Source organism: Ambystoma mexicanum, chromosome 12, assembly GCF_040938575.1.
Source record: "Ambystoma mexicanum isolate Mex_15411 chromosome 12, UKY_AmexF1_1, whole genome shotgun sequence".
In the NCBI taxonomy this organism is placed as follows: Eukaryota; Metazoa; Chordata; class Amphibia; order Caudata; family Ambystomatidae; genus Ambystoma; species Ambystoma mexicanum.
In genome coordinates this window covers 195205455-195230609 of record NC_090936.1, presented here as the reverse complement: position 1 = coordinate 195230609, position 25155 = coordinate 195205455, and positions in this window count along the sequence as shown.

Below are 25155 nucleotides of genomic sequence, written 5' to 3'. Positions count from 1 at the left end.
AATGCATTACACGCTTTTGACTAATGTGCCTCTTTCTTTTAGGGAACAATTAAATCAGGCACTAAAGACGCTTATCTTTTCCAATGCAGGCAAGATTAAAACTGCAGTAAAAAAGCAATACATGAAAACAAGGCATTAATAATAGTTTATTATGTTTTATTAGCACACGGAGAGTGTTATTGACCTCCTCTCAGCCATTCAGAAAGTTTAGAAAGCAGTCAATAACTACGTGTATTGACTGCATTCTGAACATTCTGTCTTCAAAAGCAAACAGAGAAACAACAATGCAATTTCCAGGCAATATTTCTTTCGAAACAACACTTTCTTGTTCAACAATACCCTTTGTCTGCTGCTGCATCTTACATAACATACCAAAGAGAAAGCTAAACTATAGGAAAACGGTTTCACTTTCTTATCAAGAAGCTGTCTACTTTTACATGACACCTAATGAACGTTCATGTTCAACCCTCTCCAGTTTGACCAAGTTCGAAATTAAATTCCTTAAATTATGAAGAAAACCTTCCTATTTAAATACTACAAAACAAAACCGTATTTAATTTACTAACTTAGTATGTCTATTACTTTACTCCCTATTAATGCACCATTTTGTACTTCGCCACTAAAACCACAAAACATGTATTGCTACTACCACTATGTGCTAATAGCCTTGTTTACCTTGGACAGGGTCATTATCGCTTGGCATAATGACCCCTGCATCGGTCCATAAGGCTATATTATTGTTGTCATTAATATTAGTAGTATTGTTATGAGAGTCCCACTGAATATTGGACAAGTTGTAAAAGGCGGTTTTGTCCTGCCATTGAGAAACCTTTAAGAACCCCATGAAATATCTATTTGGAATGCTGTACAAAATTGGGTGCGTTTGATATTGGGCTCTATCACACAGAACTCCCAGACTCTTTTTGGAGTGTTTTGTGTGCTCGGCAGTAAATAAGCACAGCAGCCCACTGAATAGGGAGCCAGTGAAGTAAAATCAGTTGAGTTGCTAAATTCCTGCAAAGCCCTCCTCAGGTGTAACCTGTTTTTAATAGGTTCGACCTATAGCAATGGGCTCTAAGAAGCTGCCCAGGCATCCTTTACAAAAGGTAGGGATGGTGTGTCCTGGAGACACTTCACATTTTCCGAATTGGGAAACTGCTAAATAAACTGAACATACATTGTTATTGTTTATTTTTGTACCAATGTGTCACACTATATAGGCTGAAGGGAAACATCTCCTGCATGGCTTTAGGGCTCAGTTGTAGATGGGTGTTTCTAGCAATGCCTATGTCTGTTACGTCTCCCTACGTGTCTTTTTCTGTGAGTGGGCCATGTTTGATGTGGCTTGACCATAACAAACAGGCCATAAACCAATGCATAAATGGTTTTCACATGGCTTATGGCTATATTTGTGAGGTGGTGAGGGAACACACTGTAAAATATAGTAACAGTAAAGCTTTATTTCAGAAAATTCCATACAAAACAAATTGCCTAAATAAACCTAAGCAGAAGCGGGTAACAAGGCCTGCATTCGGCAAACCTGTCCCGAGCGTCCAGAAAGCACGGGACATGGAGTGCGAACTCACAATGAAAGCGAGGAAGCTGATGTGATGAAAAATGATAGTGGTTACATCCCAAAGCCAAGCCAGGTGAATCAGCCCACACTGAATAAAGGTACCAGGGTGATTCTGAGAAGTGAGAGGCTACGGGGATCATATGAACATTATGAAATTAACTGTCACGTTGAATATGATCGGTTGACTAAGCAAGAACCTGTATGTGGGAGGGCCCAGGAAGTTTGGAAAGGATAACTATTGCTAAACCTAGAAAACAAGAATATGAGGAAACTAAGTGAGATAATTAAAAAAGACTATCATGCCAAATTGAGAGACATTTAATAGGAGAATATAATGAAAGGTCATGAGAGGAGTGGCCTCAGATATCTAAAGACGAAAACAAAATTAAGAGAGTAAAATATCACACATTAAAAGTGTGTAAACATAAAAGGAAAAAGGAAGAGAAAATCACCACAAGGAGTGGGAGAACAAGAGGAACAGATATCTGAGGTTTGTAGGGACGAAAGCCTACACCCTATATGAAGAGCTGCAGAGGCTCATTTGTGAGAACAGTATTAAGAGAAATATTCTATATTGACTTTGTGCCTCACGGAACTTGATACTTTGGAAAACCCTGAAACAAAGTCTGGAAAATTTCAGATAAAGGGAAGATACGTGGGTTAGTTATAAATTTAGTGGTAGGGCCCGACAGAAATTGCTTATTGGAAGAAGGAGATATTATTTAATGGACTTTGATTATATACGAGCACCTTAGTTAGTTTGGTTAGGAAGAGAACATACCCATTGTGTTAGGGTCTGATAGGCATTTTCTTTCTTTTCATACCCACATTTCAGGCATAACCTCATCCATTGGATCAAGGATAATGACCACTAACGATCACTGCCACTTTCCCATCACTTGACTCTACTCCCCTTGCCCACTCTGCTTGCACATAATCTGTATATTCGCTATTGGTCTCCACAGTTATTCAACCCAGCTCCCTAATTCTCGTTTTGCACATACCTTGCTTACTCTGTATATGCTTGCACAGTAATTTTTTGTTACTTGACTGCATAGCATCGCAACTGAAGCCTAAACTTCTTTGATTGTACATACTCTGCATTTTCTCTATTCTTTGCAGTATTGTATTTTGTGTTTTGTGTTTGTATATATATATGCACAGCAATATAACCAAAGCTGAAAACCTTCTTGCTGCCTTCTGGGCCCCGATACCATTGGGTCTGGTGCGCATTATAAATAATAAAACAAACAAACAAACAAAGCTCCCTATAATGTCCTTGTTGCATTAGCGTCCTTTTCTGGTTCCCCACATATGGTGTCAGTCGTGGTATTTCTACAACCAACACAGAGTTGTCCCACATAATAATGACCACCAATCCAACATCCCCATTAAAATTTAAGACAGTCTCAGGCCACTCCCCAGTAGGTGTATGACCTCATCACCCTGATTGGCCAAAGTCTTTTGATCACCCTAATATCAACAGAATTAGCTTAGGACTCAACTATCTTCCCTTAAGTTCCCAGGCTATCGCACCCCTCAGGAAATATTTAGAGCGGAATGTCCTGTGATTACTGGATCCCTGGGAGGGATAAGGTTATAATTGCTTTAGACCTTCAGGTTGCCACCCCCATCAGTTTGGTAATATATGTGATCCCGACTCAAAAACCTTAGCAGAGAAATGGTCTAATGGTGTTACTGCTTTTGTCTTGTTGATAGATGAGGTTCTCCTGGAAAACCTACCAAACCTGGAGAGCAGACACAGAGATGTAGAGAACCCCGGTAAACAGAGTCTTAGGGAAAAACCCTGTGAATTATTTTCCGCTCGTACTGGTTGGAGAGTGAACTAGACCCTAACCTTAATAAAGTTAAGACAGGATTTACAATCTTCCTGGGAAAAATAGGGTCCTCAAATTTTCAACCACCAGAGAATGTTTTCTGTGGAAAACAAAGAGGAGGAAAAACAAATTAACCCTGAGAATATAATACATAAGACATCCAAGCTTTTGGGTAAAATAGGACCACCGTAGATTCCACAAGACAGTGAATCCTCTACTGACACTCCCAATGGTAAAATGTTTGTTTGTTTGTTTGTTTATTTGGTATGGCGCACAAAACCCAGAGGTAACAGGGTGCAACAGAGAGCAGGAAGGTAAGAATACATAAAAGCTTAGTTACAGGATAAGGCACATGTGAGTATAAGCATAGTATTACATTTTGTAGCATTTGCATATATATATATATATATATATATATATATATATATATATATATATATATATATATATATATACTGTTAATTACATAACAGCAGGTCGGTTTAAGGAATACATATGTACATATATACAGTCAGGTTGGCATTGTTCAGTCGAGGGGATCATTGGATCGTAGCCAGGACAGAGTGTTTCGCCTAAAGCTGTAGTAGGATTGGTCTGTTCTGATGTTGATTGGAAGGGCGGAAGGGGGAACTACTACTGCTCATATCCTTTTGTTTGAATTTGGGTACCTGAAGGCAGTGAGAGTTAATCATTCTGATAGGGCGGTGGATGTTTTTTTTACTATTCTGGCTGCGAGATAGGGGGTGCTGCATTGTTTAGGCATTTGTAAGTGAGTGATGCTGTTTTGAGTGAACTACGGTCACAGATTTTGAGTCATTTGTGTTCTCTTCTTTTATTGGAGATGTGTTCCTTGGATGGTAGGTTAAGGGCTGTTCTGAGTGTGTTGTTTTGCAGAGTTTGAAGTTTGTCGGTTATGTATTTGTTGGCTCCTAGGTACATGGCATTGCAGTAGTCTAGTCTGGATAGTATTAGGGCGATGATGATGCATTTGGTTTGGGAGAGGAATGCTCTGCTTGCCCTGATTAGCTTGCACGTGTAGGCGATAGAGGATGCTAGTGAGTATACTTGTTTTTTTAGTGACAAGGCTGAGTGAAGGTGAAAGCCTAGAGCTTTTACTGTTTTGGTGACAGTGAGGGTGTTACCATTAATGTTGAAAGCCTTGTAGTTGGAGCTGAGTTTTTTTAGATTGGTGTTGGAGCCGAGGAGCAGGATTTCAGTTTTATCATCATTCAGGCATAGGCCATGTGTGGCCATCCATGCCTGAATGATGAGGTATATTTTGTTTACCAAGGCCGTATCTGAGTCGAAGTTGCCCGAGGGGGGTATGAGGATCTGGATGTCATCTGCGTAATTAGCGTATGTGACACCCAGTCTGTCCAACTTGTCAAATAGGGGCTTGGTAAAGATGTTGTAGAGGGTTTGGGAGGCGCAAGAGCCCTGGGGAACACCACAGGTTATTTTGATGGGGTCTGCTGAGTCTTGTGAGGAGAAGACTCTCATGGTTCGATTGTCCAAGAATGATTGGATCCAGACTATGTCATCTTTCGAAAAGTGGGCAGCCGAGGCCAGATGTTCACACAGGACTGTGTGATCTACCAGGTTGAAGGCTGCTGACAGGTCGAGGAGGAGTAGCATGGCAGTGTTTCCTTTGTCATTAATCTCATTGATTTGGGTTTTAAGGTCGATTAAGGCTGTCTCAGTGCCGTGCTGCGGTCTGAATCCAGATTGCCGGGCTCCGAGTAGTTTGTGAGTTTCTAGATAATGCTGGATTTGTAGGTATGCTACTCTATCTATTATCTTTAATATGAAAGGCACCGTGGTGATGGGCCTGTAATTAGTGGGGATAGCGGGGTCTAAGGTTTGCTTCTTGAGGAGAGGCAGAACCCAGGATTCTTTGAGATTACTTGGCATGGTGTTTGGGGAGAAGGATGTATTGATCAGTTTGGTTATAGAGGGAGCTAAGTCCCTGGCAGCATCCTTGATTATCTGAGGTGGTCAGTTGTCACCTTTGCAGTTGGATGGTTTAAGTGAGGCGATGACTCTTTCTGTTTCTAAGAGGGAGATTTTAGCGAATCTGAAGAGGTTTGGGTTAGGTGGGTTGGTTATTTTGGCATGGTTGCTAGAAGATGATTTGTTGGTGGTTAGGGAGTCTTTTTCCAGTGCGATTTTGGTTTGGAGAGTTTGGATTTTGTTGGTTAGGGCGTTTTGGACGCTGGTGCACCACTGTTTGGCTTTAGTTATGTTATCTGGTGGGGGTATGGGGATTCAAGTTCCCTTAGTATAGCAAATAGTTCCCTGTTTTTGGAACTGGATTTTTCAATTCTTTCATTAAATAGGTTATTTTTTGTGAGTAAGATTTCTTTTTTGTAGTTATTAGCAAAGAGTTTAAGTTGTAGTTTGTTTTCTTCTGTGGCGGTATTGTGCCATATGGTTTCTACTTTCCTTTTGCGCATTTTTAGTTCTTTTAGGTGGGGGGTGAACCATGTGTTCAGGTGAGCTTGTTGTTTGCTTTTTTGCATTTTTAGAGGGGCAATAGTGTCTAGTCCTTTCTTCATGGCATTGTTGTAGCGTTCTACTAGGCATTCTGGATTTAAGTTGTCGGGGAGAGCATCGAGGGTTGGCAGTAGAAGTGGTCGGAGGTTGTCAAGATTTATATTCTTTTTTGCTCTAGTGGGTAGTGGTGGTGCCATGATTTTTTCTTTGCTGACTTCTTTATTAAGTGATAATGAGAAGTCAATGAGATAGTGGTCTGTCCAGTGTTGGGGTGTGATTTTGGTGATGGTGGTATCGCAGTTCAAGGTGGCGATCCAGTCCAAGGTCCTACCTTTATTATGGGTAGGGGTAAGCACTTTTTGGATTAGGCTGTGTTCAGCTAGCATGTTGGCTATGGCTTGTGATGGTTTGTCATCGGGTTATTCAGATCAAGATTCAGGTCGCCTAGTAGTAGTATTTGAGAGGTGCCTTTTGTATTGTTGGCTAGGAGGCTGGATAGGTCTGCCTCAAATGGACCAATGGGGCCAGGTGGCCTATATATTAGGTAAATGGTTATATTGCGGCAGTTAGAGATGGGCATTTTGGCTGTGAGGAGCTCGCAAGATTTGAGATGTGATTGAGTCAATGGTTTTAACTCGAGATTAGTCTTTGCTATGAAGACCAGACCGCCTCCTCTGTTATTAGGTCTGTCCATTCTGATTATTTGATAGTTTTCAGGGATGGCTATTGCGAGTGCTGGGCCTGCTGCTTCGTGCAGCCAAGATTTGGTGATTGCTAGTAGGTCGACGGTGTTGGTGGATAAGGTATCTGTTATTTCCATGGTGTGGGCCATAAGGGATCTAGCGTTGATCAATGCTCCGGATAGAACAGTTGTGTTAGGTGGGTCCGGTATTGTTATAGGGATGAGTTTAGGCTTGATGGGGTTGTTGCAGGGCGTGGTTAGGTTGAGACATATTTTAGGAGGTCGTGAGGTATATCTCAGAGGATGATTAGGGGTTTTGTTATGGCAGAAGGGTTCGTAAAGACGGGGTAATCTGGCGCGAACCCTGATTTTTCTTTCTGTGGTCGGGCAGGGTGCACTTTCTGCTGGGTGCATGGTTAATGCAGCAATGGTAGTGGTAAGGTGAAAATCCGGGGGGATCATGTAATGCCACATCTTCCTCTTTCTCCCACTGAGGAACAGACATGTTATTCATGCAGGAAATGTGGACATCTCACGAGATGTTGTTCTCTCAATTCTTTATCTCCTCCCACTTCACCATTCAGACCACATCCCAAAAAGATCAGGGCGACCCAGGCTGAGACTCACAGGCTGTCCTTTGCCACTGCCCGACATGCCCAGACATCCACCCTACTTTCCAACTTGATGGGAGGAGAACATCCATCCTATTCTTTTCCCAAGGGTAGAAAAACATGAGCAAAAGATAAAAACAACTATTTCTACATGGCAAACCAAACTATCTATTGGGTACTCACCACCATCCAACAGCAGAAGGTTTGGGTTAACTTTGATGCAGGGAGTAAAGGATGTGCCATACATCCAAAATCCATACCTTCAGGGTGGAGAGGAACATTGTAAGCGATATTCAATCAACACTACAGCTAAGTCAATGCCTAGTCTGGGATGCTGAGGAAAACCCTTATTGATGTATTTGTATGTCCAGTTCAGTACTCTGGATGGCAACCCTTGTATAGCACCCCCCTCTTAGAATCCCCCTGACCCCACTGAGCAAAGAAGTAGGTTTGTTTTGCAAATTAAAAGGTTTATTTAAAAAATTAACAAGATATATATCACACTTTTATAATAAATTAATAATTGATATCACACTTATGGATATAATGTTGATCAACAATGGGTAATCTAGCACTAGCACACTTCTTTACAATCAATGAGGAGTTAGTATAGGATGGATAAGGTAGCAAAAATACTTTTATGGTTTCAAGGGAAAAGCAATGAGGAATAAAATGCAGTACAGAAATAACTTGATATGATTTTATCAAAAGATAAGATAATCACTTTTTCGCTGGCAATTCACCCCCCCCCCCCATGCAATGTAAGAAATGGAAGGAGAGCACACAGTCTTCAAGAATCCCAACAAAAATGCACTACGAAATGCAGTTCCCCCCTAGCAAGCTTAGAGAATAACAGGTATGATTTTAAAACACAGGCAAGATACTTTGATGTGGTTGCAATTAAGTGAAAAATACGCTAAAAAGGCTTTTCATTCCCTATAGGGGGTTGAGGGTAGTTGATAGATACTTTGAATCAGTTCAGGATCACTTTAGCAATGCTCTATGAATGATTGTCAGGTTGAACACGAATTTCAGCAAGCAAAGCAAGGAGAAATATTTTTACACGTGGCTGAAATTGAGCAAAATGTCAAATCGCGGCAAATTTAGTCGCGTGCGTCGAGCACGATTACGGAGGCACAATAAGGAGTAAGAAGTCGGTTCTAGACTCGTTGGAAAGCTTAGAATCTTAGTTCCGGAGATACGGCCGATTTAAAAAAGGTAGTTTTCGGATTTTAAATTTTAAAACTCAGAATGACAGATGACAGTTCTCAGTTTTAAAGATGACAGAATGACACGATTCTAGGAGGCAGTTCTAATAGGCTAAAATAGTTTGAATTAGATTATTTTAACTAAGAGATTGGTTCTGCACAGTTCTGCTAGGTACTCACAATATAAATTTGAAATAGGCCTTGTCACGGATCTGGTCAACACATCCAGCGGCGGTTCTCTCTGCTTGGCGGGTCAATCAGGCACCGGTTCTGCTCACAGTGATCCGGATCTCTGGTTCTGCTCACAGCGGTCTGGGTCTGGTCTGCGGTTCCGGCAAAAGTTCTTGGCAAAGAATTCTAACAGCTCGCCCGGCTGTTGAATAGTTTGGTTAGGTTTGCTGGATTCTGAAGGCCTGCTGAGAATACTTTTGCTTGCAGTGGGCCTTCTAGGTTCAAAGTTCTGTAGTCTATGGGTCCCTGGTTCTGGTCTCTGTCTGGATGGGATGTCGGCCGTCAAAATGCTCTGCAGAAATGGAAATTGAATGTCTCTACCTGTCCCAGCAGTCTCTTTTTATGTGTTTTGAAAATGGGTGTGTGCCTGGGCCTAGCTAAGCCTGCCCCTCTCACTTATCTAATCAGAGAGGTGTCATCTCCTTTTGGTGGGGAAGCAGGAGGCAGCCAGGCCTGGGAATGCAGTTTGATCAAGTTTCAACTCCTGTCGGGGGTTGTTGCCGGGCAGAATTCACTCTCTTTAAGCCAGGCTTCACTCCTGTCAGAGTTTAGACCGCTAGCGCTGGCTTGTGTCCAAAGCCGGTACTGCACCCATTTTTGGGAGTTGTCTTCAATTTAACAGGAGAATTTTGCTATTGTTTTGATGGGCATCCTTACAGTAGATTGGTGATGTGGAAGCCCCCACAAGAAGGTTGAATCTTTGAGTGGTCTTGTGCCCATGATTTTAGCAAATTCTTGACATTAAGAAAATGAATTCCCAACAGCTCTGGGTTGCTTTTGGCAATCAGCATTGCCATTTGTAGCAGGGCTTGGATGCATGGGTAAAAACATCCCACAACATCAACAGAGCAGTGGAGTAACTTTGCTGAAAATGTTGGGGGGGGGGACATCATGACAACTGAAAAAAAGGGGCGGGTGGAGTGGGCAGACCTTGGCACTGAGAGATAAGACTTAAGTACTACACGACGAGTCCATTGCCGACACGCTCCGTTATAACTTTCATAAGGCTGATGGGTATCCTTAAAACTAAATTCTAAAGACACGCCAGTCTTCTGAAACGTATAACACCACAGTTGGTCCTTAGAATTCACTGCATTGACAACAGTAAAAAAGCCTACTCCCCCTCTACCTAAAGAGGGCCTTCAAGCGGGCGGAAGGGAGCTGGTGTTTGATTATTGCCACCAGGGCACTGACTCAAACAAGCATATAGACATAATATAAAATGGATGCTTGCAAGAACAGCGCATTTGTGTAGGGGAGACAGAGGATGGCATTATTGGGGTAGGGGAGGCAGAGGATGGCATTACTGAGTAGCAGAGGCAGAGGGTGGCATTACCGGGGTGGGGGAGTCAGAGGATGGTATTACCAGGGTAGGGGAGGCAGAGGATGGCATTACTAGGGTAAGGGAGGCAGAGGATGGCATTACTAGGGTAGTGGAGGCAAAGGATGGCATTTCTGGGGTAGGGGAGGCAGAGGATGGCATTACTAGGGTAGTGGCGGCAGAGGATGGCATTGCCGGGGTAGGGGAGGCAAAGGATGGCATTACTAGGGTAGTGGCGGCAGAGGATGGCATTGCCAGGGTAGGGGAGGCAAAGGATGGCATTACCGGGGTGGGGGAGTCGGAGGATGGTATTACCATCGTAGGGGAGGCAGAGGATGGCATTACTAGGGCAAGGGAGGCAGAGGATGGCATTACTAGGGTAGTGGAGGCAGAGGATGGCATTACTGTGGTAGGGGAGGCAGGGGATGGCATTACTAGGGTAGTGGAGGCAAAGGATGGCATTTCTGGGGTAGGGGAGGCAGAGGATGGCATTACTAGGGTAGTGGCGGCAGAGGATGGCATTGCCGGGGTAGGGGAGGCAAAGGATGGCATTACCATTACTGGGGTAGTGGAGGCAGAACGTTATGACATCCGCGGAAGGGCCGCAGGGGAAAGGGACCGTTCCCCAACGTTGTGCTGTATGCGGAAGGCCTGAAAGTAAAACAACTGTTTCTTCCATATTAAAATGATGACAGGAATCTATGCAATCACCGGCAGAAAGACAATGGGAAATATACGCGATCGCCGGCAGAAAGACAATGGGAAATATACGCGATCGCCGGCAGAAAGACGAGGGAAAATATAAAGGAAAATACCATTTGTGTTTCCTTTGCCGTTGTTTCCTGTGCCGACTGACATGGATATTGGTTTGCACTACATGCGTAATGAGGATGTTGCTATTAACAAGAAATGTTGCCCAAGCGGTAATGGTGTTGTATGTAGCACTGATGCTGAATGTGACTACGTCGGATAATGAGCAGCCATTGGGTGTTCTACAATTAACTTCTCATAGATCGTTTGTTTAAATCAACTGCATCAGGCATTTTTTTTGGATTGTTCATGTATTCATTCTTGTTGATGCGTCAGCTACAAGTGTTTTCCCTGATACGCTTAATTTTCATGAGGTTAGTATTACGGCCTGCTGTGGTGCAATTAATGACATACGAGAATGTCATTAGCAGCATGAAATATTTCAGCACATTTTTTTTAATAAAGAGTTATTAGGGGTGACTAACGTTGCCTTCTAGGTGGATATTTATATTTATTTATTGCCAAGCAGCATTTTGTACTGAAAAGAATAGTAACGCTCACTTCTCTGTGCCTGGCTGGGCAGGCGCTACTTAAGAGAGGAGGAAAAGGCTGTGATGAAATATGTTTAATGTTTACTCAAAGTGCTCGCCTGTAAGTGGGGTTGTAATTTCCAATACCTGTAGGCAGCTGGTTATATCTGTTACACAGGTGTTTGTGAATTGTTTGTGAATTACTGGCAATGTGGCTGATACATAATGGTCATGGTAATAATCTTACAATGCGGCATCACAAGTGATCTTTACACTTTTCTTTCGTTAGGCTTAGTGAATGAAGTGCAAGCATAAGTAACGGTTTATATGGCTTATTTGGAGTAATGGCAGAGTATTACTGTTCCAGCAGAAAATGAATGAACGATACATGCCGTGGTTTTAGATGGTTGTGAAGATCTTGTGATGAATGTAGCGACACCTGTGGAATGGTATTGTGAATATGTGTAAACGTTTTTTTTAGGTAAAGACGTATTTTGCGTTCACGGTGGCAATAAATGCGCTTTTAGCAATTCAATTGACGTAATATGCATAGAGTCAAGATTATGTCTGCGGTACATCTACCGCAAGCCAGTGTTAAAATATAATTCGGTTAGATTACGCAGCACAATCTCAACCATGGCTTCCATATCAGAACGTGGATACTACACTTTGGGAAAACCCAAAAAGTTCATTTCCATTGTAGATTTGAAACTAGCATGGACTGGAAAGCACATTTCTTACAACTCCTCCCTGTGCGATTAATTTACAACCTTCTGAACACAAGTTTGTGTTCTTTAAAAGTTGCCATTCGGTTTAAAAGTCGAAATGTTCCAAATGACTGTTTGAAAGAAACAGCATTTGCTTTTATTGGGAAACGTATTGGTGTTCAAAGGTGATCCAAAACCATAGTTATAGCAGTCATGATGAAAAAAAGTCTAGTCTTATGCAGTGTAAACTCTCCCCTTAAATGAACACCCAAGGCTAGCCTGTTCTTGTTCATAAACGGGAAAAGACAGTTTATTCTGGCATCGGCTACCTAGTACATGTGCATGAAATTTGTTTCAGATTCTATAGGACGTTTACCTATTATGATTGCAAGAAACATTTGGTTTTAACGATGAACTCATTAAGGAAACAAAAACGTGTATAACAATGGTCCTTTAGCCCTTTGAGCATACAGATGACGGGAAAAACACCAACTGCCATATTAAGAAATTGAGGGTGGACCACCATGCAAACTTCAGACTTTAAGCAAACTTTCTACGTGCAGAAATGGGTATTAGCACGAATAATGTATCTGCAAAACAAGGAGTACTGAATACTTTCTGTGCTGCCTTTAAATACAACACCGTGGCCCAGCCTGGAATCCACGACCCATGCATCCTTCCTGCCCCATAGCTTGACACCCGTGGTTTCAGAGCCTATACAGATCCCATCTATAAATACCTCAAAGCAAAGTTCAACTGCTCCTTATGCACAGCCTCCCTCTTTGGTATCCGAGAAGCAGTTTACAGTCTCAAAGGAAAGGCGTTCCCCTCTTACCTGCGGCTTTCCTTTGTGACTCCACTGAAGAAGTCCAGAAGGTTGCCATCCACGCGCATGCATGCGCGCAGCAGCAGCGTGCCCGTCATCATCACCCTCAGCCACCCCACTATAACGAATTTCATTGGCTGACAACAGCCAATGAAATATCGTATAGTATGTGTTACTATAGGAAAGAAAACTGACCCGGCCCACACGGTGCTGCACACGCAAGAAGCAGAAAATGATACTCAGCTCAGCCGAGTTTCATTTTATGCTTGTAGCTGAGTTTCGTTTTCTGCTTCTACTCAGCAGCTGGCGCCGGTCACAAATGCGGCCCAAAAGATGGGGGGGACAATAGAGCATACCACAAAAGTTGGGGGGGACAAAACCCCCGTGCCCCCCCGCCCATGCAACAGAGGACGTTTGGCGCATCCATGGGCACACCAAAACCTACCCTGTGATTACAATCCCTGTAATCATCTTGGTGCCAGAGGTGTGGATAACAGCTGCAGTGATTCCCAAGCTACCTGCCCAATTTATCCTAGGTAGCGACATCCCACAATTCCATCAGTGGATCTCCCAGACCACCCAGATGGATCTTAAACTAAAATCCCTAGGGTCATGCGGCCACAGGTCCACAGATTGGCAATCATCATTTGTGTGGAGAGAAAAACCATATATGTGGACTGGGGAACACAGTCAAAAAAGAAGAGCAATAAACTCTCAAAGAGAGTACCTCTCTGTAAACCATCAGAAAGGAAAAGAACAAGACAATGTGGACTTTTTTAACTGCTTTCAGCTTTCTAATCAAGCTCGTTTAATGGAACAAGCATGTGATGAATCCAGGGTGTTTGTCCCTTCTCCCCAGGGGGTGCCACCCCCTTTGACGCTAGTGAGGTGAGCCCACTTTGCAAGGCTCTCTCTAGGGGTCAGGGCAAGTGGGATCTCACTGGGAGTGACTCCCCTATAGGGGACAAGAACTCCAATTCCCACATGGATCTCCCTATACCAGCCCCACTGTCTGCTTACCTGGGACTGCCCTCAAACATCATTAATGTGGATTCATATCTATTGGCTTCAGGTAATGCTGTACAGACGAAAAACCATGAATGGAAATGACACATCCCCTTTCCCATGAGACAATCTTCAAAAGGGATTTACCGGATACGGAAGAAGAGAGAAAGTGATACGCCGGGGTATGCCTCTGATGAACCCATAACCTGGAGGGGCTGAGCAGAGTGCAGCCGTGGATCTGACGAGAACCCATGGAATAGGAAAAACTGAGCAAAGACACTGAAAGCCTGAGAGAAAGACCAGTGGGGAAGCCGCTGCATGCCTGAATGCATGCTGACCCTCACAAGTGTTGGTGTTGCCACAGGACAGACATGGCAGGTCTGGGACCCAGCAAAAAATGCCCAAAACTTTAGCGGCGGCATGAAACGAAGCCTACATTCAGCAAACCTGTGCAGAGCTTTTAGAAAGTATGGGTTGAAAAAGCAAGGTGCAGACGTCGGGAGCCACGAGGAGAGACCAGTGAGTGGGAAGCTGCTGTAGGCCTGAAGGTGAGCTGACTGTCACAAGTGGTTGCATCTCCACAGGTGTGTTGTGGCGGGTCTGGGACCCAGCAAACAATGCCAAAACCTTAGCAGAAGCAAGTAACGAGGCATATGTTCAGGAACCTGTGCCGAGCCTACAGAAAGCATGGGATGCAGAGAGTGAGCTCACAAGGAAAGCGAAGAAGCTGATGTGACGAGAAACTGTAGCAGGAACATCCCAAAGCCCAGCCTGCTGAATCAGCCCACGCTGAATTAAGGTACCGAGGTGATTCTGAGAAGGGGAGGCTACAGGGATGAGATGAATGCTGTCAAATTGACTGTCACTATGAAAATGAAAAGTTGACAAAGCAAGAACCCGTATGTGGGGAGGAGCCAGGAGGGAACAACCTTCTAACTATCGCCCAATCTCCCGTTTGGATGGAGCAGGGAAACATTTTGGTAAACTGCTACTAACACAGTTGCAGGATTGAGTGGAGGATGAGAATGTCATTAGTGACCTCCGGGCTGGATTGCGGCGGAATAGAGGTACGTTGGTACACTGTTTCCTGTTATATATGCTCATTGAAAAGTATACAGTCCTAAATAAAATAAATCCTCTATGCCACCTTTTTAGAATTAAAAACTGCCTTTGACTATGTTTCTGGAGAGGTTATATGGCAAATCATGTTGGCACGACCCGCCCCGTATCTATTACGTCTGCCTTGTACTCTGGTAACAGAGCCAAGGTTTGTTATGGATTGGGAGGTGAAAAGACACTGGAGTTTGTTGTCTGTTCGGGCGTCAGGCAGGGTTGTGTCCTGGCACCCCTCCTGTTTAACATTTACATCCAAGAAATCATTGATGCCTTGAGGGAGTGATGCCAGGACTCGCCCAAAGTGGCTTTCAACAAATACCCAGTGCTCTTATATGCAGACGATGCAGTGTTACTTGCTACCTCTATGGCAGGTCTTAGAACGGCCATGAGTATTTTTCAGAGTAACTGTAAATCTCTCTGTTTAAATTTTAATGTTGAGAAATCCAAAGTGATGGTCTTCAAGACTGCTTTCTCTAAAAAAGATCTTTCTCTTTAAATGCTAATGGTACTCCTATTGCCCAAGTATCACATTATGAGTACCTGAGAGGGTGCTTTGAAGAGAATGGCGGGTGGGGTGAACAAACTACCAGATCAGCTCTTACTGTGGAGAAGTACAGTGGTGGCACCCTCTCATTGTTTTGTAAGCACGGGATTGGTGCTATTTCACCGGCGTGAAACAAGCTTTGCCAGCCGCTCCGTACGGTGCAGAATTGTGGGGTCACAGTAACCTGGTCAAATTGTGTGTTTGTGAAAATATTTATTTTTTAAAACTATTATTGCTTCCTATGAGTGCACCCTCTGCCATCCTCCTCCTTGAATTAAATCGCCTACCGGCAACGACTCGGGGCTCTGTTAAACCTGTATTATATTGGCCCAGAGTATGGAACTCTGAGGATTTGGTTAAACACTGTGAAGGGTTAAGGCACATCATGAGTTTACCGAGCAGAAGAAGCCTCAAATGGCTGTCCCATGTACAAACAACTCTTTTAAATCTGGACAGACTCGATCTCTGGGAAAATCCACGGGTACGCTCGTTACAGGAAACTAAGCAGGTCAAAGCCTGCGTGACGCTGAGAGCCGCGGAAAATATAACTGTGATGCTGTTTCCCTAAAATTGGGCCCTAACCATTTGGAATCTAGAGTGGAGTATGGATTCAAGGCCTATTAAGATATAGTTTCTCCCAATAAGGCGTTCATTACACTTGTATTTTACCTGTTTTAGCTTTCAACTTATCATGGAGACATGATGTCTCGGCTGGATGTCCCCTCTGTGGCCACTCTAATGAAACAGTGGCGCATTTTATGTTAATATGTAACAAATATTCTATATTGACTTTGTGCCTAACAGGACCTGATACTTTGGAAATCCCTGAAAAGCCTGGAGCAACACAGCTAAAGGGAGGAGACCTGAGTTAGTTATAAATGTAGTGGTAGGGCCTGGCAGGAATAGCTTATTGTACGGAGGACATATTATTTTTTGGACTTTGACTATAGACAAGCACCTTTGTTAGTTTGGTTAGGAAGGGAACAACCCCATAGTGTTAGGGTCAGATAGGCATTCCCTTTCTTTTAAGAAATAAAGATCCCTAAAATGGCCATGTTGCGTCAAAGTCCGTCTTCTGGTTTGCTGTAAAAAATTAGACAAACCATTAAAACATGAAAAACCTTAAATAAGAAAGAGGACAGTTAAATATTTAAATATATTACAGATATATCTAAAAATATAAAACACGAATACATTTCAAAACTCCATAATTTATAAAACAATGGAATCAAGTACTAAGGGAATCATACTGTGAAAGGGTACAAAATCAAAATAATGCAAACTTCAAAAGGTATATATATATATATAAGGAAGATACCTGGTCGAAGCAGCGCTTCCTGATAAAGAAATCAGTACTACAAAATTCACCTAAGTCAAAGGTTAAGTCCTGGGAATCATATTGTATTAGCATCCCAGCAGCCTCTTCAGTTCATCTAATTAGAAGATCTATCAACAAGGGCTGATTAAAACATATTCCATTCTACCACCCTCATCTGCTATCTCTGATAATCACATAGAGCATCTTAGCCTGCAAGAGATTTGAATGCAGGAAGAAATGCAAAAGGTTCTGCATGAATCCATGTAAATGCCGCCCGCCATGCACATACACCATGCAAGGTGTTTACGATTGTAGCCATGCACAGAAACGTAGGATCGCCCACATTTCTCTGCAACATCTACGCCTTGCAAAGCAAACAATCAGAATGGAACTGAGGGGACTGCATGCATGGAGGTGCTTGAGTATGCGTTCCCCTCTGTGCAACAGTTTGATTTGAGCAAAATGACACACGAAATGTTCAGATAAACACAATAGGACAAACACGCAAAGCATTTTGGGGCCACAAATGCATTTTCAGCAGTAAAATTGCACAAATTGCGGCTTCTAGGAATTGAGTCTGATTGACAAACTGTGAAATAGAAAATAAGCAAGTAGTTGCAATAAAAAAAAAGTGTATTTGTGTCTTATTGGATAGGAGGCGGGTGTCTGGAGAAATGGCAGTGCCTGCGCAATTCAAATAAGGCACACAACTGCACCCACACAAGAATACACTCAATGGACACAAAACAAAAGAGATAAGCTCCAGTGTCAACATGTCTCTGTTCCAACCTGGCGTTTTTCAGATTTGTGCAAAACAAAATAGGTGATGGCTGGAAGGTTTGGAATTAATCTGAACCTGTGGCATTGCTCTGGGCTCCCCTTCAGACCATCATTCTTCACCTGCCAAGCCATTACAAAAGGGCAAAGACCATATGCAAACCAGGTTTGGAGTTGGTCCCACCCCAAAATGGGCAGACCAGCCCAAACTGCTAGGTCACATCCCTTCTGCACGAGACTGCAAGATTTGCAGCACAGCCAAATTCCCAGGATCAAATATAACCTTTCAAAACATTTTGTCCTAAAAGTGGTTAACTTTCCTCAAAGTCTGACACAGCTATCATATAAAAATGTCAAAATATTTTTTGGCACTGCAAAACTTTTTTTTACTTCCAGGAACATGAGCCTGATTTCATATTTTTTGGTGTGACTTAGTTTAATTGGAATGTACAAATTACTAATGGAACAAGTTTATTTGTGTGGTGGTTGTTACTGCAATTTGCACACACCGAAATTCGGACTCGCAAATGGATTTTTTGTGAACTGGGCCTTATGTTTACAGACAATTACAAAATAGTCACTCAGGGCCTCATTCATAAAACGTTTACAATGAGATTGCGCCATTATGAAATGTTTTTGTGAATCCGGATCTCAGTTTGATAGCTGAAGGCTAAGCGGCGGCACTTGCACCATGTCTAATTCAACTGATTACAAATGTAATACGTCATTGCAGCTTTTTAGTTAGACAGTGGGGTATATCTGGACCTAGTTCCTGTTGGATCAAACAATATTAGTGTTTGCGGTGAATGAGACTGTGCTGCGTATGTAGGGGCAACATGCAAGTCTTCACACCTATCCAAAAAAAGAAAGTTTAAATGTAATCAGTAAGCTGTTTCAATTTTTTGTTGTTGAAATTTCCACATTGTACTTTTTCAATTCCTGAAGTTGATTAAGGTTTATTCATTTCAACTTCAGCCCACCTGTGATGCATGCACATAAAGTTGGCCTGAATGCTGGGACGCTGCTAGGGAACATTTCACTTACTGCCAATTTACCTCTATATTTGTGGACCCCAAAACATTTTGCTTTTGTTTCAACCTCCTGTCCTGAATTTTGCCACTGGAGCACAGACTTCAGCTGCACTTGTCTGGGCTTTCGCTCATCATTATGGGGAAACTGACACATCCTTCAGACGGTCAGTACTGAGAAACTTTGTTCCTCGTAGTCTTCTATCTTTGTTGCCACTTTTGGCAACTGTATTTCATTACGCAAAGTAAATTACAGTGCCACGCAACGGGGTCCTTGCGTTTGTGAGCCCTGGACATCCACTAAGGGTAACTGGACAATGTGCCTAGGAGTAAAATGGTGGCAGCAGAAGCTTTTGTCATGTAGTTTTACATTTTACCGAGCCATACCGCGCTTACCGTGCTTGGATCATGACTGTGACTAGTGTCCGTCATGGACATTTATAAATAAATAACAAACAAACAAACAAACGTGCCACAAGGTATTTTGTCTTCGCCTTTGGCTATTATGTCCGATCGCCTTCCCCCTGCTCTTCATTACTGGAAACCCTTATTCGGCATGCAGTCACCCGCAAAAATGCAACTTTTTGCATGCTACTGCAGGTCACATGTCTAGGTGCTCAGGAAGTAGGCTGGGACTGTCTGGTCCCAATTGACGCTATTGGTGCCAGGATGTCTGGTTTGCATGAGGGCATGAGAGCCACAGTGGTCCCCGATTGGACCACTGCTTGCGTGCATGAGTGGGGCAAATCTCCTTATTGGCCAGCTGGGTGCGAGCATTCACTGGACTTGTGGATATGAGGAGGGGTCCTGAAGGCAGACCCGCAGATCAGCAACAGGTCCGAATTGACCTGTAGATGGCGCCAAGTATCCAGAAGAGTCAAGCAGACCCAGGGACTATCCAGAATGCCCAAAAGAAGGTTGGCACCCTGAGCCGGCTGTTGTCCCGGTAGAGCTCTGCTATGCACTCGATCTCCAAAGACCTGATAGGGTGCTTCAACCCCTTGGAGTCGTGGGACCAATCACTCTCAAAGTATCCTGGTTGCCCTGCAAAAGAGCCTTCTCGGAAGTGTCCCTGGGCCATCCAGTGTACTGTGCAGTTCCAACCTTGGCACCCATGCAGGAGCATGTATTATTAAATTTTGCCTCGAGCTTTAGGGGAATCATAGCTTTCACTGCAAATCAACATCTTGGCAAATTGCATCATGCCAGCTGCTTTTGGCCGCAAGAGAGAAGCGGGTGTAAGACCACGAGCCTTGGGTCCCCCTGCATCACTGTGCGACAGTGCCGGTCACTGATGGTGACTTTCCCACCTTTCTTCAAGTGTCCTCAGACCAGTGTCATCAGTGCTTTCTTTGTTCTGCAACCAAGATGAGAGATATAGCTCCTGGTGTAAACTAAATCTGCATCTGCACCCACAGTGCCTATGCACTTTTGAGACGAAACAAGGGTGAGAAATCATACTTCAGGTGACCCTCTCCATACGTGCCAAGTTTGGACACAGAGTGAGCTAAGGGGGGTGAGTATTGTAACCACTTACCAGTGGCCCCTAGTTCATCCATTGCATCTTTACGCACAAATTATTCGTTGTAGTGCTTGCCCTGGATTGGGTGGCTTCCACTTCCTAATGCCCTCTGAAAGTTGGGATTAGCTTTGCTCTCCGAAGCAGATTCTCCCAAGACTCTCTGAACCTGTTTTCCACACTTCAGAATCCTGTCTCTAACTTTGCCAGCTCCTTAGATATTATATTTTGTGACTTTAGGCACGAGTGAGAGCGTTTACATGAACATGTAACATTGAGCACAAGGCTCCATTCATTGTAGGGCTGGACTTATAAAGTTAGGGTAAACCATCTTGAAGATTGTCAATGTTGTAGAGATTGCCTGCCCTTTTCCCTTACATGTTTTGGCGGGATTCTGCACTTTACTGCATTCACCGGAGGTGACTGTATACATTTTACATAGTGTGTGTTTGAGTGGTGATATTACTGTGTTTTTCATTATTCACTTGTGTTAATTCTTGGGCCTAATAAATTGTATATTTTCATAGACTACTGTCTAAGGGTAATTCTTGATGTCTATCTGTGTTTGATCCTCAGATCACCCCCACTTCTCCTGTGACTTAGCCTTGACCGTTCTCCGAGCTACTGTGAATTGGTCTGGATATCTTCCCAGAAGTGTAGCCTGTTTCACTAACAAGGGTGGCCTCCTAAACATCTGTTCAGAGTTTAGAAATCCATTCTAACAGCCACCAACACTGAGTCGCATTATAAAAAGCCTCTGTTATACTTTGTATTGTAGACAGACTGAATTAACATAGACACCACACAGATAACACTCCAAGACCCCCGGCCGGGCCATAGAGCTGAGGCTTGCTCAGAAGTACTTTAAGACAAGATAGCTGCACCCTTGAGATGGATGGGGGTGCAGATTTATTACTCCAACACCAATCAATAAGGACAACTCAATGGTTTGGCAAAGGGAGTCAGTTTAATGACAAGTACAAAAAAGGGGAGTAATGGATATCAGCAGTGATGCGATCGTCCTTCTCACTTCAACTCCAACGAACTTCATACAAGTTGTAACATTTGTACTCAAAACTCATCATAATTGACGTGTAACACTCAAACGTTAACATGCAATTATATTGGTTATGAAAAGGTAACTTTACTATAGGTACTATATCTGTATATGCTAACAGAGTGAGGGGATTGGGTAAACACTGTCAAGTGGGCGTCTAAGCCCTTCCTTCGAAATGACTGCTGTAGACGTTACTAAAAGTACAAAGTCTCATTTTTTCTACTAACTATAGGACCCTAGATTATTTAGTCCATTGTGATTGGGTTGGTACAACCCCATGCATACTTTTCCACTTCGCTTAGCAGCATGCAGAATGGTCGGCCAGGTGTGGGGCGCCCCTTAGTTACCCGGCCTTTCTCCAATTATGGGTTACAATCAATCATCACTTTAGTGTGTCAATTATTTCACTGTGGTTGGCCTCGAGACTGCATCTTCTGTCTGGAAAAGTTCTGATATCTCTGCTTGGGAGGATGCCAAGCATAGGTGTGAACCCTCGCTTCTTATTGCTCGGCTGGTCGCACGATTCCTACACCATGAATTTGTCTCTTTCCACTCAATTTGTGTATTTGATTCTTATTTCCGCTGCCATCTGGCTTCGCCTTCTTATCTCGACCTTTCATATACAGGATATTCTGTTCTTAGTTTCAATTAAATGTAGCTACTGTTCGCCTCTTCTATTTGTATGAACTTGCCTTTCCTGGCACGAATTGCCTCTGCCGAGTTTCGATTCATCCGCCTCTTCTCATTTTGCTAAATATGAATCTTCTCGTGGTTGGCCTTTAGTAACCTGGGTTGATTCTGCTTTGTTTGCAAAGTGGAAATATACTTATAATAAAGTACTTTGTTTTAGGTAGATTTATGTATAATGGCGCTTGCCACACCACTCTTCTACTAAGCATAGCAAGCCGCACTGTTTTCTTAGCTTTCTTGCGGTTCCAAGCATATTTACAGGTGTAAACTGGTCGACTGTCTTCGTTTTGCCTACAGCTTAATTTTCGTACATTTGGACATCATTCTTTTGTTTTAGGTTCACGATATCCTTACTCATGGCGTTTCGTCTCTTTGTGTCATTCTCGGGTCATCCTTTCTTCTATCTGTGAGTCTGTTCGGGTCCTTGTGACATCACCATTCGTCTTCCATTAAGACCTTTTTGGTTTCTTCCGGGACAGTACTTAGGCAATCTTCATTTCGTTTCATTTGCTGGTAGGGTTTCCTTAATGGATGCCTTACTGTCCATGGTTTTCTGGGTATCAGTACTTCAATAGGTTTTGATCTTCTGATCGGCACTGGGCAGAGCCCCACTGCGGTTCTCTGCTGGTTTATTTGCTCATCATACTTTACTTATTTGGGTGTGAATGTTCCTGGTACTTCAAAATGGGCGACTGGAGTGCCGGTTTTATTTGGGACCCCCTCTACAAGACATAAAGCATATACACACAAACCATTATGTATCTAGTGCTTAATATTCAGATTACTTATTTTGTCCATGGTTAGATCCATTTTTTTTCTTACTGTTTTATTCTCTGTTTTCTCCCTTCTCCCTCTCTCTTCCCGCCCTCCTTTACTTTTTTCTATGCACTTACTCTATCAGAATTGTCCCTGGAAGTAGTATGATAGCAACAAATGTGTGACCCCCCCTTCCCTTTGCTTGTCCCTCCCCCTCCAGCACAATCTGAAATGGCGTCAGGGCTAGTATGATAGTCGCTTGTTTTGTTCCTCTTCATCCCATCTACTCCCCCTCCCTCACCTCTTGTTAATCTCCGGCTCTAACAGAAATGTCATCAGGCCTAGTACGGTAGTTGCCTGTCTGTTTCCCATTTCCTTCCTATCTGTGTTTTAGCTCTTGCACTGTCTGAAATGTTGTCAGGCCATGTACGATAGCTAATTTCACATTCTAGTTGTTCATGGCCTGTAAGAATGTCACTGTATTTTCCCTTGTTCTCTCCCTTGCCGTGAAGCGCTTTGAAACACATTGTGTATAGGCGCTATATAAATGAACTATCATATCATATCATATTAAATACTATAACTTGTGAATGATCATATATTTAAGTCATGTTTTAAATTTGTTCTCACTACCCTTTTCCTATTGTCCTTTTGACAATTGCACTATTGTCAATATTAGTTCACATTCTGTGTGAAACCTGACGGTATTCTCACGCCTATTCCTCATGGGTCCTCTGCGCAGGTAGCCAGGGAAAGGCCATCGCTTTTAGATCCTGACCCTAGGGATGGACAAGCGAGGGAGGATCACCTGGGAGGAGGGTCTATGGGGACCAGGAATGGGATGCCCATGAGAGAGACATGGTATCCCCTTTTACTACTAATGACCAACCCAACTCTTTCCCCGCCTTCATGGGGATATTATAATTCAACTCCCCTAACTCCTCATATGTAACTACTAATAGTACTGGGATGAGGGAGAGGCAACTGGGAGTAATGAAGACTAGGTGCTTTTGCCACTCTGGTACTGGGATGAGGAAGAGGGCTGCTGAAAGCAGTACCGTTCAGATATGTCCCCTTAATAATGGTCAGGCAGGGCTAATTGTACATTCGCACCTGCAGCCTTTTAAAGGGCTGCAGGTGTATAAAAGGCTGAACCAAAAAGAAGCAAAGAGAAAAGCTGTTGCGTTGATGGAAGAGCATCTGCAGAGAGGATGAGAGCTGCAGTGAGGATCTGTAGGTTTGCGGCATGCCGTTGGTTCAAAGGAGGGCAGCCCGGGAGCTGGGGCTCCATGGAACCGAGGGAACTCTGAATAGGGAGCCGTGCCTGGAGGCTGTTCCTTTTCGTGGAGTTGACAGTGCTTGTTCTCCTGGCATCAGAAGCCTACCCAGGAGTGCCTGAGAGGCAGAAGGTGGAGGCTGGAGGCCGGAGGCAGAGAATCAAAGGCTCAGAGATCTACGCTGAAGAAACTCTGAAAGAAGCAACCAGTGAAAGGAAACCCGGTATGCGAGTGTTCGAATATTACGTGGAGGATTACTTTGTATCGGGGTAGTCGCATGCATGTTAAAACACATTTGTGAAGGTCTCTGAGTGGAATCTTCATTAACTTTTGAATAAGTGAGAATACTTTGTAGCGGAGTGGTTGCGTCTATATAAAGACACATTTTCGAAAGTCTCAGAGGGCTGTGCACGTTACAAAAGCAATCTACAAAGACTTATAACAATTGAATAAAACTAATGAAATCTTTTTCAATTGTTATGAAAGTCTCCAAGTGCGGGGCACGTTACAAAGGCAATCTACAAAGACTTATAACAATGAAATTAAATGAATGAAACTTTTACAATTGTTAGGAGACATTTTGAGTTATTGGCACATTATTAAAGGCATTCTACAATAATATGTAACAATGAGGTGAATTGAGTAAAGATCTTTAACACTTATTCGATTCCGAACCAAATGAAATGCGTACCATACTTATTAAATATCGAACTGAAAGAAAACTGTTAACTATGAAGATCATAAATTAAGGAAACTTTAACATTTTAACAAATCCATCTTGTACCAAGCTCAAAAGCGAATGCAACTTTAATTACAAGTCAAATGTATTCATATTGAATCTACAAGTAAGCAAAACTTTGAACCAAAGAAATCCATCCTTATTGAAACCTAAAGTGAACAGAATTTCAGCAATACAAGTGAGCCAAATATATATGGGACTCCAGAGTGAATGGAACTTTGGAGATGAACTTTGTACAAGAATGTCTTTGTAATGTATTCACTTGATAAAGTCATACCATATCCAGAGGACGCAAATGTGATGCAGACCTTTAAGAAAGCTGACAAATATCCTTATACATTCATAGTGAATCTTGCGGAAGGGAACCCTGAGATTTAACCTGCTCATTGACTTGAGGACGCAAACTCAAGATATTTTGTGTTATGAACTATGTTTTGCTACCTGGGAAGGGAACCCCGAGTGTTGGTTAACTCTATATCATTTTGAACTTAAGGCAATCCTGAGACTTTTATTGGAGCTGCTCTATACTTTGGGAAGGGAGCTGAAAGAAAGCTGT